Here is a 14,086-nt window from a genome sequence, read left to right as displayed (position 1 = left end):
CCTCTCGGTGGGGAAGCTGTAACTCGTGAGTGGAAAGAAGAAAGGTCAATGAATTGAATGAGGAGAGAGAAATGCCAGAGCTTTAAGGATATTATTGTCAAAGACCCAAAATTATCGTGGCACAATAAAAACACTCGTGACATTAGCGCCACCCGAATGAAAATACAATTCTATTGACTATGAACAGCAGTCTATGGATGGAGTCTTCCATTGTGGACATTTATACACACAATTATTTCATGGATGAGTCTTCCATTGTGGACATTTATACACTCAATTATTTCAAAGTTCCACCAAATTACTATTCTTTATTTTGTTGGTGTTCGTCCACTCTAAAGAGTATATTGTAAATTTTCAAATAAAAAAAAAAGAAACAAAAAGTAGAATGTCAACAGCTAAAAATGGAGTGTTAAAATCCTTTTAACTATCCTAATCCTAATTACATAACCCCGGTAGTGGAAACCTCCTGCCAACCACTTAAAGTGTGGGCTCGTCTGGGATTTGATTTTATGCCGAAATCCCTCCAAGTCGGAAAATTATTATGGCAAATCATTTTGGCACTCCATTTTTTTATGAGACTTTTTAAAATTTATTTTTTAGTCTAAAAATTATACATAACAAAGCACACTAGCTAAAAAATAAGTTTTGAAGTACCATCATAAAAAAGTAAAATGCCAAATTAATTTTTTATTATTATTTGCTGTTTTGTACGAGATTATACAAATGTGTGGTTGAGAAGACTCTTAAATCATCACAGGACGATAAGGGGAAATTAGAAAGTTGGGAATGTCTATTTCATTCCTAGTACTCCACTAACTGATTCCACTTTTTACAAAGATGAACTCTTCTTCTAGAATTCTCCACAGACGTCACTGCTAACAACCTAACCAACCAACTGAGTGTGTAGAAATGATTCAGTGTGCCAGATACTATCACAAAGATCCCCCGGGTTATGTTTTGAACTTGAGGACTGAATAAGGTTATTGGGCCTTTTAACCCGAAACCCGATTTCAAAGAACCAAAACGAAGAGATAGTTGGTTTTAAATTTTTTGATCCCACCACCCAAAATCTCTTGATCCGCCTTGGATGACGTGGTTTGTATCACAAAGTATCGTTATTGTGGTGATTGGATTTGATCCGTGGGGCGGGTAGCTCCGCTTGTCCTCCTCTGCCTAACCTGCAATAAGTTACTAAGGCTAGTGGCAGCCTAGATTGCCTAGTGACCTTTTGATGATCAAGTAAGGTTCAGGAAGAGAGAGGAAGGTCTGACCAAGTTAGGGTGAAAATGGCATACCTCTTTAGGTTTACATCCCTTCTTTTATATACGTCTCGCTTAACTTGCCTACCAAGTAAGTGCGTGGAAGGTACATTCAGGTAACCGCCTTGGATGACATCACGTATGACGCACGGGATAAAACAGTTACGGAACGCATAGCCAAAGTTGGCCGCAATGATGATCAGGGCCGGCTGATAGCATAGGCGGAAGGAGCATTGGCTTCAGGCCTCCAAAAAATGCTAAAAATGAGGGCCCCAAAATTTTAGGACTCTTATATATATGTATGTATATATGGCCCAAATTTTTTTTGCACTAAACCTCCTTTACACAAAATAAGCCCAATTAATACAACATATCTTGAGACCCTCTTTTGTAATGGTTATTTTTTTTTAATGAAACTTTGTGCAGACCAACTTTTATATGAAATATATAGGGAGATCTTATTCAAGAGGTTCGCTTCCGGCCTCCAAAACTTATGAGTCGGCCTTGATGATGATGCACATGCTGTAGCCACTCCAGCCTACGTTATGATTGCATACATGGCCAAGTGGTTAGGCGCATGAGGACAAGACCTCTCTTCTGAGTCATAGGAACCTTAATACCTGGATACAGTTCGGTGTTCCTGAGCAAACTCGTCGGCACATCAAGTTACTCGTACGCCGATCAATACTGTGTTCATACTCATAGGGCCATAATCCCGAGCCCCGAGCCCATCTCGTCAAGATGGCGTGGTCAAGTTTGGGGAACAAAGCTCGAGTATGGTCCGAGCCCTGTTATTCGAGCCACTACAATAGCCCTTTAACCTACTTCTTCTGACGTTTGATGAGCTCCGGAGGAGTTGACAACAAGTGGTGGCCGAGCGCCAACAGTTGACAACAAGTGGTCCAACAGTCGAAAATTGATGTGATACGACCAAAACAACCATGTCCAAATTTGTCAAACAAAGAACCCCAGTCGGAAAATGGCCTTCCTGGTTTTTCCGAAACCAAAAAGCCATGTTTTTAGTTACGCAAGGATAAAAGGTCGTGTCAAGTTTTTTATTGTCCATTCCCGTCCATTTTCAATTTTTTGGGCCGCATTCTGAACTCGCAACCATGATCAGATCCATTTATTTTGTAGAGCTCGTCGAGACTCTTTACAATGCAAAAAATCATGTTTGTTGGTTACCAATCCAAAAAATCATAATTTGAAGTAGGAAGGCATCCAAAAGTGTTCTTTTTTACTCTATTTTTTCTGTTTTATGGGAAATCATGTTCTGTTTGTGGCAAAAAGAAAATGAAGTGAGAGAGAAAATTCATCATCTCTATAGAGAATGAAAGTGGGAGAAGCTCTGTTTCTGGTTCTGAACCCACATGAAAAGCCATGTTTCTAGTCGGTTTGGCTTCAAAAGTCATTTGACTTCTTTTTTTTTAATCTTTATTCAATTTTTTTCGTATTTGTTAGTTTTACATCAAATTTTTGTGACTTATTGATTTGTCTCGACTAGAGAAATTGAAAAAGTAAAAAAAAAAAATCTTATTGACTTATTTTTGTCTTTATTTAAAAAAATTGAGTTTCAATCAAATTTTTTTACTTTTTCAATTCTTCTTGTTGAGACGAATTAATAAGTCACAAAATTTTGATGCAAAACAAACAAACACAAATTTTTTTTTGAATATGAACAAAAAAAATAAGTCACTTAACTTTTTAATCCAAACCCATTCTTAATTTAAGAGGCTGAGGGGCAATCCATGCAAGGGTGTCCCAAACATGGATGGAGAGAGAGAGAGAGAGAGAGAGAGAGAGAGAGAGAGAGAGAGAGAGAGAGAGAGAGAGAGAGAGAGAGAGAGAGAGAGAGAGAGAGAGAGAGAGAGAGAGAGAGAGAGAGAGAGTGAGTTATTAGTTAAGGCCTCGTTCTCTTGAATTTAACTTAAATCTGCAGGAATTTGTCTTTATTTGATTTTTTTGTTGTATTTGTTAGTTTTGCACCAAACTTTTGTAGATTATTGATTCGTCTTAATGAGAGGAATCAGAAAAGTATTTTTTTTTTTTTACTTTTATCCAAATATTTTGAGAAATAACCATTTTTTAACGTAAAAATGACATTTTTTAGTCTGGAGGAGTATTACCTTCTGAAGCAGGGGTGGTGCCATTTTGTGCTCGAACAATCTCAACCGAGCCCAGGGGTGGTGCCATTTGGTGCCAAATTACGAGGTGTTTGGATAGCTAGTATTTTTCATTTGGCTTAAAGACTTATTTGGTCCTTACAAATAAGGCTCGGTTTCAATTCGTCCTCCTAAAAATTTTCATTTCAATTTTACCCTCATAGTTTTAACACGATTTCAATGTTACCCTTCTCGTTAAATTTGGATGGAAAATGCTTGTGTGGCAAATGGTTGGGTGATTGTGGGACATTCTTTTACACGGTCATCCTCCACTTGTAAAAGAAAAACCCCTAAAAACCAAAATCCATTCCCTACTCTTCGTTTCCCCCCAATTCTCGTTCCTCTAGCGACTAAAACCTAAACCAGTTGCACCCAAAAACTCTTCTCTCAAATCTCTTCTCCCACTAAATGCGATCCCCAAAAACCATCGTGAACCTTACCAAAAACCCTCACCATCACAAAGCAGATGCATCGTCAACCTCAGTAATGGCTACCTCTTCATCAAACAGCAGTGCAAGCAGTCGAAGGGATCGGGTTTGCAAGTGCGGCGAGAAACCAGTGTTGGCGATTTCATGTTACAACTAATGCAGTGCACTACATTGCTAACCCCATGAACCATTGATCAATCAAGGATCAGAAAAAAGTAGCAAAATTACATTCCAAAATCAGCTTGCACCACAAATCTCCATAATGATTGACAGAGCTAGTTACCATAGCAGAACCAAATCCATGTCTTTTAACATGGCTTACCCCATGAGCCAAATCCAAAGCAGAACCAACAGCAAACAACAATATAGTAAAAAAAAAAGTCAGCACAATGGTAACAGATTCAGCAAAAAAAGCCATCACACAAATCAAAGTTGCTGTAACATAATGGTACCAGATTCTCATTAGATTCAGCATCATCACAGTATACCAAAAAGACACTAAAACATTAGAGACACAACTTCAATAATTACCCAAGAGAAGTCATTTCATAGCCAAGCTTGCTCCAAAAGTCATTACATTACCAAATACTATTAAAAGCCAACTTCAAGTTTGTGGCCATTACAATTAACTTCAATAATTATCCAAAAGAAGCCAACTTCAAGTTTGTGGCCGTTACAATACCATTAATTTCAATAATTTCAATAATTACCCAAAAGAAGCCAACTTCAAGTTTGTGGCCGTTACAATACCATTAACTTCAATAATTACCCAAAACAAGCCAATTTAAAGTTTCTGGCCATTACAATACCTACTAGGATTGCATAAACAAAAAACATTGATTGGGACAACATATTTAACAGTTTGTACAGCCTAAACTGTCGTTTAGGTCCAGTCATAAATGTCCTTCAATCTGACTTTGTTAACTGATAAGTGCCAAAATATATATATTTTGGCCCTCCAATCTACATTTGTTAGTCATTTATTTTTGTTAACTGATTTTTATTATGTGTTTTTATGTTTATAGGTTGCTCGAGTCTGTTGTCCTAGACTTTGGGTAAAAAGAAGAATTTATAGAAGTTCTGAATCAAAATGCAAAGTCCTTTGAAGTTAAATGGCTAATGTCTTATAATGTGAAGTCCAAGCACTACAAGAAATTACACCATTGCCGACTAAAATTCCTGACTAAAATAAATTTAGTCGCCTATTGTTGGACAATTACCGACTAAATTTATTTAGTCGGGAAATAATAATCTTTGCCAACTAAAACAAATTTTAGTCGGGAAATAATAATGTTTGCCGACAAAAAAATAAATTTAGTCGGCAAATATAAATTCTCCCCTAATTTAAAAGACAATAAATGAAAAACATTTTTCGACTAAATAATTTAGTAGGGAATAGGTAATATTTGCCGACTAAAATTACATTTGGTCGGCAAAAATCAATTTTCCTCTAATTTTAAAAAAATCAATAAATGAAAAAACATTTCCCGACTAAATAATTTAGTAGGGAATAGTAATATTTGCCGACTAAAATTACATTTCGTCGGCGAATATCAATTTTTTTTCTAATTTACCAAATCGATCAACAAATGAAAAACATTTCCCGACTAAATAATTTAGCATGGAATAGGTAATATTTGCTGACTAAAATTACATTTGGTCGGCAAAATCAATTTTTTCCCCCTTTTACACAAATTTCAAGAAAGGAAATATTTGTTCTGACGGACATTGATCACGATGCAACCTTTCCTGATCTAAACCGTTCTTTTTTTTTTTTCCTTCTTTAATCATAAGATTTTTCGTAAATTTTTGGCTCGATCGGGTTAAGGAAAGCCGTCTATTAGCATGCAAATTCTTAAATAAAAAGAATTTTGTTGTCAGATCAAGTGTCTATTCATAGGCGATTAACTTCATTCTTGGTACGAATGATCTAATTTGTATTACGTCAAAAGAGATGATTTGGATTTTGCCAAAAAAAGACCTCAAGCATGGCTTGGTTAGTGCACTATAACACTTAAACATCTCCGAATGCATTAAATATCTTTCGATCTTAATTAATTGAAAAGTCGCACGGACTCCCAAAAATGACTAAAAAATTAGAATTGAGGAAGTAATAATTAAGGACTGTGCGCAAAAAGAAAGGGTTGGATCACTAAACTCAAACCGAACGTAGTCGCGTTTCTTGGGAAGGAGATAGTAGTTGGTGTTGTTGTACGGTGTGGTGGTTCCGTTCTGTGGTCTTTGCTGTCTCTTGGCCGCCCTTGACATGGCGGTAGTGAGGGTCTTGATCAACATTTTTGGGCGGCTAAACTTAGGGCTGGGCGTGGATCTGTTGCTTGCTCGTAGGTTTTGCTTTAGTTTTTGCTTACTATTTTTTTTTTGTTGGTTTTCTTCCCCTGCATGGGAATTTCTCTCACTCCTTGTGTGTGTTGTTTTGGTGCGTTTTCTACGTCGTCTTGATGGCTTTTCGAGGTCGGAAACGAGTCTTGTCCTGAATGTTCAATTCGTTTGTGAGTTTAGGTCTCTTTTGTGGTTGCTTTCCTTTCTCCTTGGAGGTGGCTACCCGTTCGGCCGTTCCCGATATATGTTTTTCATATCAATGAAAATATCTCTAAAGTTTGACCAAAAAATTAAAAATTTGGTAAGAACCCTAGCCCCGTTATATATTTTAGCAAAAAATTAAATAGACATCCTATCGAAGTTATCATGGGTTCCACGGAGTTAAATGCTAAGTCTTGGTCGTTGGATGGTTCTGCCCATTGTCTTGGTCGATGTCGATGGTAAGCCCTTCATATTCCCATTGACTTGGGCATGCTTGTCTTTGATCCAAAGACTCCACACATACTTATGGGAGTAGTCTTTTCTGCCTTTTTCATTTTTGTCCTCCTAGCTAGCCTAATATAAGCGTACAAGATCACTCTGCCCATCTATATTATGCTCGTCTATTTTGGTCCCCATTTATTTACTGTTTTTTGTCCCACATATACCAAGTAATCGCTTGGACTAAACCAGTCATGCATTGTTTTCAAAATGTATCTAGTCTTTGGGACCAATTAATTATAAAGCAGAAATACATTTTATAAGTGCATATCTATTTTATAAGGGAAAATTTCAAAATAGCACCTGACCTTTCGCACAAATCACACACAGGCACCTGACCTTTTAAAATTATCAAAAAAACACCTAACCTATTTAAAAACTCATCAATTTTACACCCTCTGTTAACTTCCCATCCAAAACAAACGGAAATGCTGAAAATGTGCATTTTGGCAAAACAAAATTAAGGATCATTTTGGCAAAACACAATATTATACTCATAAACATGATTAAGGCTAGATTTGGCTTTCAAAGTCAATTAATAACTTAATTTTTATCTTTATTCAAAAGAAAAAAAATGCATTTGTTAGTTTTAAGCTTGACAAAAAACATAGAATAGTCATGCGTAGGCGTGAAAAGTGACAAGTCATGGTTATTTAATTACTAAATTAAGCTTGACTATTCTATAGTTTTTGTTTTTGCCTTTTTCCTTTGTTTAATACAGAGTAATCTTATTTGGCTGCATAGTTATGGGTATTTAATAACTAAATTAAGCTTGATTCCTTATTTAGGGTGGATTTGGATTGAAAAGTTAAGTAATTTTTGTGACTTATTGATTCATCTTGGCGCAAACTAACAAATGCGGTTTTTTTTTCTTCTTTTGAATAAAGACAAAAACTAAGTTATTAATTGACTTTTAATCATTAAATGAAATTGGCTTTCTTATTGCAGTTACACCCTGAGGTTGTTTAGTATAGAAATTTGGTCCAATTAAGTTTTTAACTTGAAACAATTAGGCCCTTAAGGTACTTACGTGCCCAGTTTCGACCCCATTGTTATATTATCACTTATATGTTAATCCAATACAAGCCTACACATACTAGTAAGGGAACAAAATTAGTTTTCTTTATTAATAAAGATTTTCGTTATTAATATTAACTTCTTAACCATACAAGATTAAGGGCAATAGCTCATTCATAATAAGTTACGTGATTGCATTGCTTATTAATTGTTTTTATTATTATTGATTAATTGTACATTGCACCGATACTTGATTTGAATGCTAGATTGGACCTTAGAGACATGGGGTGGTATTGCGAAATAGAATTCATCTAGACGATGCTAGATAATGGATAAATTGGAAAGTTTTTATTTTTAGATTGCCTGCAGGCGTGATTTTAAGATGTGAATGAGATGATTTGAAATTGGTAAAGTAAGCCCAGTGTTGATTGATGAATTGAAACTGGCAGGTGTCCAGTGGTGAATTGATACTGGCAAAGTAAGCCCAGTGATGATTGTGGTGATTGTGAAGTGGTGCATAAGATAGGCGAACCCTAGTTATGATTCGAGCATGATAAGCTTCCTTTTGTTGTAATGAGAGGGATACACGCTAGGTACATAACTGAGGTGCAATCCGCGACAACAAAAGAAAGTGATCTCATGGGACAGGGCATGACTAGCGGTTGGGGAGAAAAGATCTCGCGGAGAGATCTTAGATTTCACATTAGAATAATGAATAGTAACAAATTGATGTTTGTGAATCTTCGTTTTACTTCTTCGTACCATATTTATCCTGCTGCTTGCTAACTGTAAGGTAAGAGGGGTAGTTGGGTTGGATTATTCTATTGGGTGATTTATCACTCACGGATATGTCTGTATCCTAGTAAATCGATTGCTTCGGCGATCAATTTGTCAGAAGGCGCAGGATTCAATGGAGGAGCGGTCGGACACAAGAGGAATACCAGGGACAGAGATCGAGTTCGCTTGGAATCTGTATCAAGCCTAGAGTCAGCTCTGAAGTTAATATATTTTGAATCAGTAAATTTATCTTGTGATTGTAATAGATAAACCTTTATCTTGAAAAATTATATTTATTTAGCAAAGTCTTCTTAAGACAATATTTTATTTTGCTCCCGAAAAGTCGGGGCGTTACAGGTACGGCTTGCATGTTACCTCTGTCTGTGTTGCTTAACTTGAAAATTCACCAGGCAAGTCTTTATTGCGTCCAACCAATCTCTATTGTGGCCTTTGTTTTTTCAACAAATACAATAAAAAAGATGGTGTTTAAAAATAAAAATACTATAATACTAATATTTGTTGCCCAAGTATTAGTTAAGATAGATTTAGCCAACAAACCAAAAACCTGAATACATTGATTTACCTTGGCTTTAGCGTGTACCACTCCTATTCGAGTTGTTAACCCCTGCGCATTGATCTTCTTCTCTTGATTTCGCCAAGATTGTCGAGTTAAGGGGTGGGTTTCAGCGGAAACATTTAGGGAAGGTGTTTGTTCGTTGGGTTTGGAGGGAAATGATTTGGGGGATTTAGGTTTAGGGTTTTTAGTCGCTAGGGGAAAAAAAATTGGGGGGAAACAAAGAGATAGGGAATGGATTTTGGTTTTTAGGGTTTTTTCTTTTATAGGTGGATGATGACTGTGTAAAAGAATGTCCCACAATCACCCAACCGTTTGCCACACAAGCATTTTCCATCCAAATTCAATGGGAAGGGTAACATTGAAATAGTGTTAAAACTATGTGGGTAAAATTGGAATGAAGAATTTTAAGAGGACGAAATTGAAACCGAGCCTTATTTGTAAGGACCAAATAAGCCTTTTCTTTTTGCATTTTTTAATTTTAGGTGTTTGGGTGGAGGTACCTAAAATGAGTTATGGGAGAATGAATTTTTGGTTTTTGGGTTTAAAGAAGAGAAGTACCAAGGAAGTAGGGGGAGATGAGTTTTTTGACTTCTCATTTTTCACATTTTTTACTTTGGTTAACAAAAATACCTACAAAATGTATTCTGCACATATCTCTCAAACACTAATCATGTTGCAAAATTATATTTCACATATCTCTCAAATACTCTACCATATTCAAAACAGATTCTGACCAAAATTCAAAATGCTAATACACTTGTTGGTAAGTATGACATTTCTTTGTGGTAGGATTCACACAATTTTAACCAATAGGAAGGAGGGTAATATTCACTCTCTTAAGTGAAGGGTGAATAAAATTAAATTCGGACCGTAGTTGTCCGCTTTGGAAGCCTCAAGTAAAGCCCGTGGGTCCGACCTGTAGAATTAAGTGTTTTTGATCCAATAAGTGTCTTTGGTAATTTTGTTATTTTAACTATAAAAAATAGGAGGCATTTAAGTATTTAATTAGGTTATTTTAATGTTTCCCTTTATTTCCATTAGGGTTATGAGTCTATAAATAAAGACGTTCAACGATGTAATCGTTAGACTTTGATTAATGAGAATTTGAGAATTAGGGTTTTGACCCTTGTGTGTGTCTCTTTCCTCTTCTTGTCCGGCATCAAGTGGTATTAGAGCTTAGGCTCGAGATCCATATTTCCCTCCCTTTAAGTTCGTTTTTTCCTATTTTGAATTTTTTTGCATTTGTTAATTTTGCGCCAAACTTTTGTGGATTATTAATTCTTCTAGTTGACTTATTTTGCTAAAAAATGGTTATTTCCCAAAATGCTTGGATAAAAGTAAAAAAAATTTACTCTTTCGATTTCTCTCGTTGAGACGAATTAATAATCCAAAAAAATTGAGCTCAAAATTAACAATGCGAAAAAAATTCAAATAAGAACAAAACTAACTAAATTTCCTACGATTATAAGTTTAGAAAAACTCACCTTGAGTCAAACAAATCGAACTCCAATATACTCTATATTTTATTCTAAAATTTTGTTTTGTCTCATTCTTCCTAAATTTTTGTTTTGATATTTTTGGATTTTTTTTGGATTAATTATTGTGGTGTGCGCACAAACACTCGATACACTTTTTTGCTCACGAGTAATAATTGCTTGGCGTAAGAAGTCGCCACTATGGATAAGAATAGCAAAAATGCTAGAGGCACATCACCTCAACCACACCCCTCTCACCTCTCTAAGAATAGCGGGTCACATACGGGCTGTTTTATTGGACCGTGAGAAATGGTGCTTACCACTTCTTCTTCTTTTTGAGATAAAAGGGCAGCCATTGCTACTGGATTATGCTTCGTAACAAGATTTCTCCAACAAATCAGACAAAATTTCTTCCTTTCATCTTAAGAGTAGGGCAGAGTCAACCAACTATTAGGTTATAACTAGGAGTAGGAGTAGATGTTTCTGGAGGATTGCTGTGTTGCTTTGTGTTGCCGATTTTCTTTTACAGATCGATATTAATGAAAGTATCTTTTGTTAGTATTCAGTTATTGTTCATGCTATCAATTTTGCATTTGATCCGATTGTCACGTCACACTTGATGTCTTGCGAAAAACCCTAACTTGCCTAAGTTTATAGATTTGCTATATTTCAAACTTTTCTAATAATCAACTCACAATCAATATATCAACTCAATCAAACAAACGAATGCAATAAACAAAATACTCGTAGAACCAAATATACGTAGAAAACCCCAAAAAAAGATTGGACACGTCCCATGTGGCATTGTCCAATACGTATTTGGACGTGTTGCACTTTTGGAGTGACAGTGATTCATAGATTGTTATTCCTCAATATTCTGCCAGGCATGAAACAAGTTTGTTAGATAAAGTTTGTGAAATATATATATTTTAAGTTTGTAAAAAACAATGCACGATAATAGGGATAAAATTACTTAAAAATTGATTGTCAGCTATAGCTGTATTGCCTTACAAGGCACTCAGAGACGTCATATCTTTCAGAAATTCCAGTGAAGTGCTTCCATTTGACAAATCACTTATAATAATATATCCTATTTAATCACACGGTATGTTACTGTATTAAAGAGAAGAATATATGTGCCTGCTACTCCACATAGAATTTATAGCAGCCATCAGTTATGATCCCTACTATTGTTATACAGACCTTCCGTTCTATTAACTGTATTTTTTTCCTTGTAAAGAACTTGAAATAATTGAAGTTTCGCTATCGAACTGGGTTAATTTGGTTTAATTCCTATAACTTTGGTTGGGTTTTCGTAACTGCTTATTTACAATATACGTACATGGTGATTATTTGGCACACATAGTTATTAACTTCCCTTTTTTGATTGACCTCCTATTTAGTTCCACTTAGATGAAAAATAAATGAGGAAAAAAGAGAACAAGGACAAGAAGAATTTTCCATCATCGATTCCGGAAGTTGAAGAGAAACCGCAACTGCCTTAATCACTGGTCTTGATTATTGTGACCTAAAAGAGATCGTCTATGTCAAATATGCAATTCTCAATCATCTATTCTCCTTCACTAAATGAAATAACTTGTGAGAGTCTTGAGGCCGATGTTGTGTTCTAAACAGACTTTTGCAGTTAATGTTATAGAATGTGTATGTACTTCATTCCTGGGATATCTCATAACAAGTGCACTGCACCGCACCGCGCTTCGGTCCTGAGAGAATAAGCGCAGGGCAGCAATGCAGCATCTCCGGGTATTAATGGTTGTTTCTTCCTACACCTGTTGTAATACCTTTCAGTATCCAAAACTAAGGCCAAGGCAGCTAGAAATATAACAACAATTTGCCAAATTACTGGACACAAACAGAGACGTCTGAACAAGGTACAAGTTAAGCAAAGTAGGAAGAGGGAAGTGTGGAAGTATGTTGTGAGCTTCTAAAATCTAAGAAGTGTGCTCATAGGGACATCTTTCAGTTGTAAGATAAGATGGTTGTGTTATGGCAATGGGCAATCTGCGGAACCATTTCTATAAAATGCTGGCATGTTGCCCCCAAAATATAGCATATTCCGTATAATGAAACAAGAGTGCGGAATGTCTCAACACTTACAGTTGCTGTAATTTTGTCAACTTCCCAAGTTCCTGATGGCAGAGGGCCAGAGAAGTTATTTGAACTAGAGCTCCTGCAAAATTAGCAAGTTTACAACACTAGAATAGTACGAAGAAGTAACATGTGAATGTTATGCAGAAAACATGATTGTACATTTCAGTTATGTGTACAAGTGTCACAAATTTTCAATGGGACAAGGAACCGAATGCCACTGCAGCAAACAACTGCTTTCAAAAAGAAAAAATCCACACTACAAAATGGTAATTATATGGCACGGTTGTTTACACAAGATGATTATACTTGGGCAGACTGTACTCGTTGGCCTCAAGTTGCATTGCAGTCAATATAAAGCTAAAACATGAAGTTTCCACTTAAAAACGTAAAAATTCAAGAATAACATATATACAATACTATCAGATTCGTTAGATTTCCAAGTTCCTTCAGAACCTCCCCAGATAGTGAGTTAATTCCTAGGCTCCTTACAACATTAAATGAGGTGTTAGAACATTAAAGGAGTCTGGCAGCTCTGGCTACACTTGGATAATATGTTGATGACCCAATGTTAAATAAAAAAATAAGGAGGCTTATTGATACTGTATTTGAGTTAGATTTGCAATTAATGGATGAAGATAGGGGACCAGTCAAGTAATTTTGGGCCAAGTTCCTGCAAAAATATGGAAGAAACTTAGTAGAGCATTGTTTGATGAGAGAGAATTTTGAATGACATATATTTCAAGGAAAACTTTATCCAACGATGCATTACACATGTAGATATATGGATAGGAGCTGCATCATAATTTTAAGGTTTCAGTTTGATAGTTTGTCACATAGTGTAGAAGGAAAACGAAACATTAGTGAAACTAAAACGGTTGTGGGGAAACATGCATACAGATTGCTGAGGTTAGTCAAAGACCATATATAGCTCATGATCAGGGATTCCTCCAACAACACTAAACGCGTAGACTTTGCTGGTACAAAATGATAAAGAAGGCAAGCATTAAGTGGGGAAGACTTCAAAAAAGGTAGTAAAAACTTGAGTTCATAAATCAAGGTTCTGACTTCAGCTAGCTGCATAGTAATTACTAAATCATGCATGGTATAGCTTGACTACAAAATGAATTCTAACAGTCAATAGAAAGAGAATGAACTTATGAGAACTACATTCAACTCAACTCAACACGTATTTGTACTAGTTACTGAGTTTGGACAACAGATTCGATTCCCTGCACTTGGTTGGTTCGATGAGCAAATAATACTACTGCTCAGGTTAATGCAATAATTCTTGTCACACTCACACATAGGGCCGGCCAGCATATTTTCTTCATTGCCTCAACTCGTGCTCTCCTCTGCTCTCCTTGGCCTTCTTGTTTCTAACCCATTCTCTTCTCATGCCCCTAGCTTTCGCCTTGACGCTTACTAATTTCTAGCATGACTGTACGTACGTAGAATCGTA

At 36.0% G+C, this 14,086-nt stretch overlaps 1 protein-coding gene across 1 annotated transcript in view; it reads right to left on the bottom strand.

Moving 5' to 3' along the window:
• The window catches only part of LOC131329671 (probable LRR receptor-like serine/threonine-protein kinase At1g56140), a 33,660-nt gene extending 20,555 nt beyond the window's left edge, over positions 1-13,105 (bottom strand). The window contains exon 1 of the mRNA XM_058362963.1: positions 13,040-13,105. The gene's annotated coding sequence lies outside the window, so the exon portion shown is untranslated. The remainder of the gene's footprint in view (positions 1-13,039) is intronic.
• Positions 13,106-14,086: the final 981 nt, after the last annotated feature.

This window comes from Rhododendron vialii, chromosome 6a (assembly GCF_030253575.1).
Source record: "Rhododendron vialii isolate Sample 1 chromosome 6a, ASM3025357v1".
In the NCBI taxonomy this organism is placed as follows: Eukaryota; Viridiplantae; Streptophyta; class Magnoliopsida; order Ericales; family Ericaceae; genus Rhododendron; species Rhododendron vialii.
This window is presented reverse-complemented; position numbering and strand designations above follow the sequence as displayed.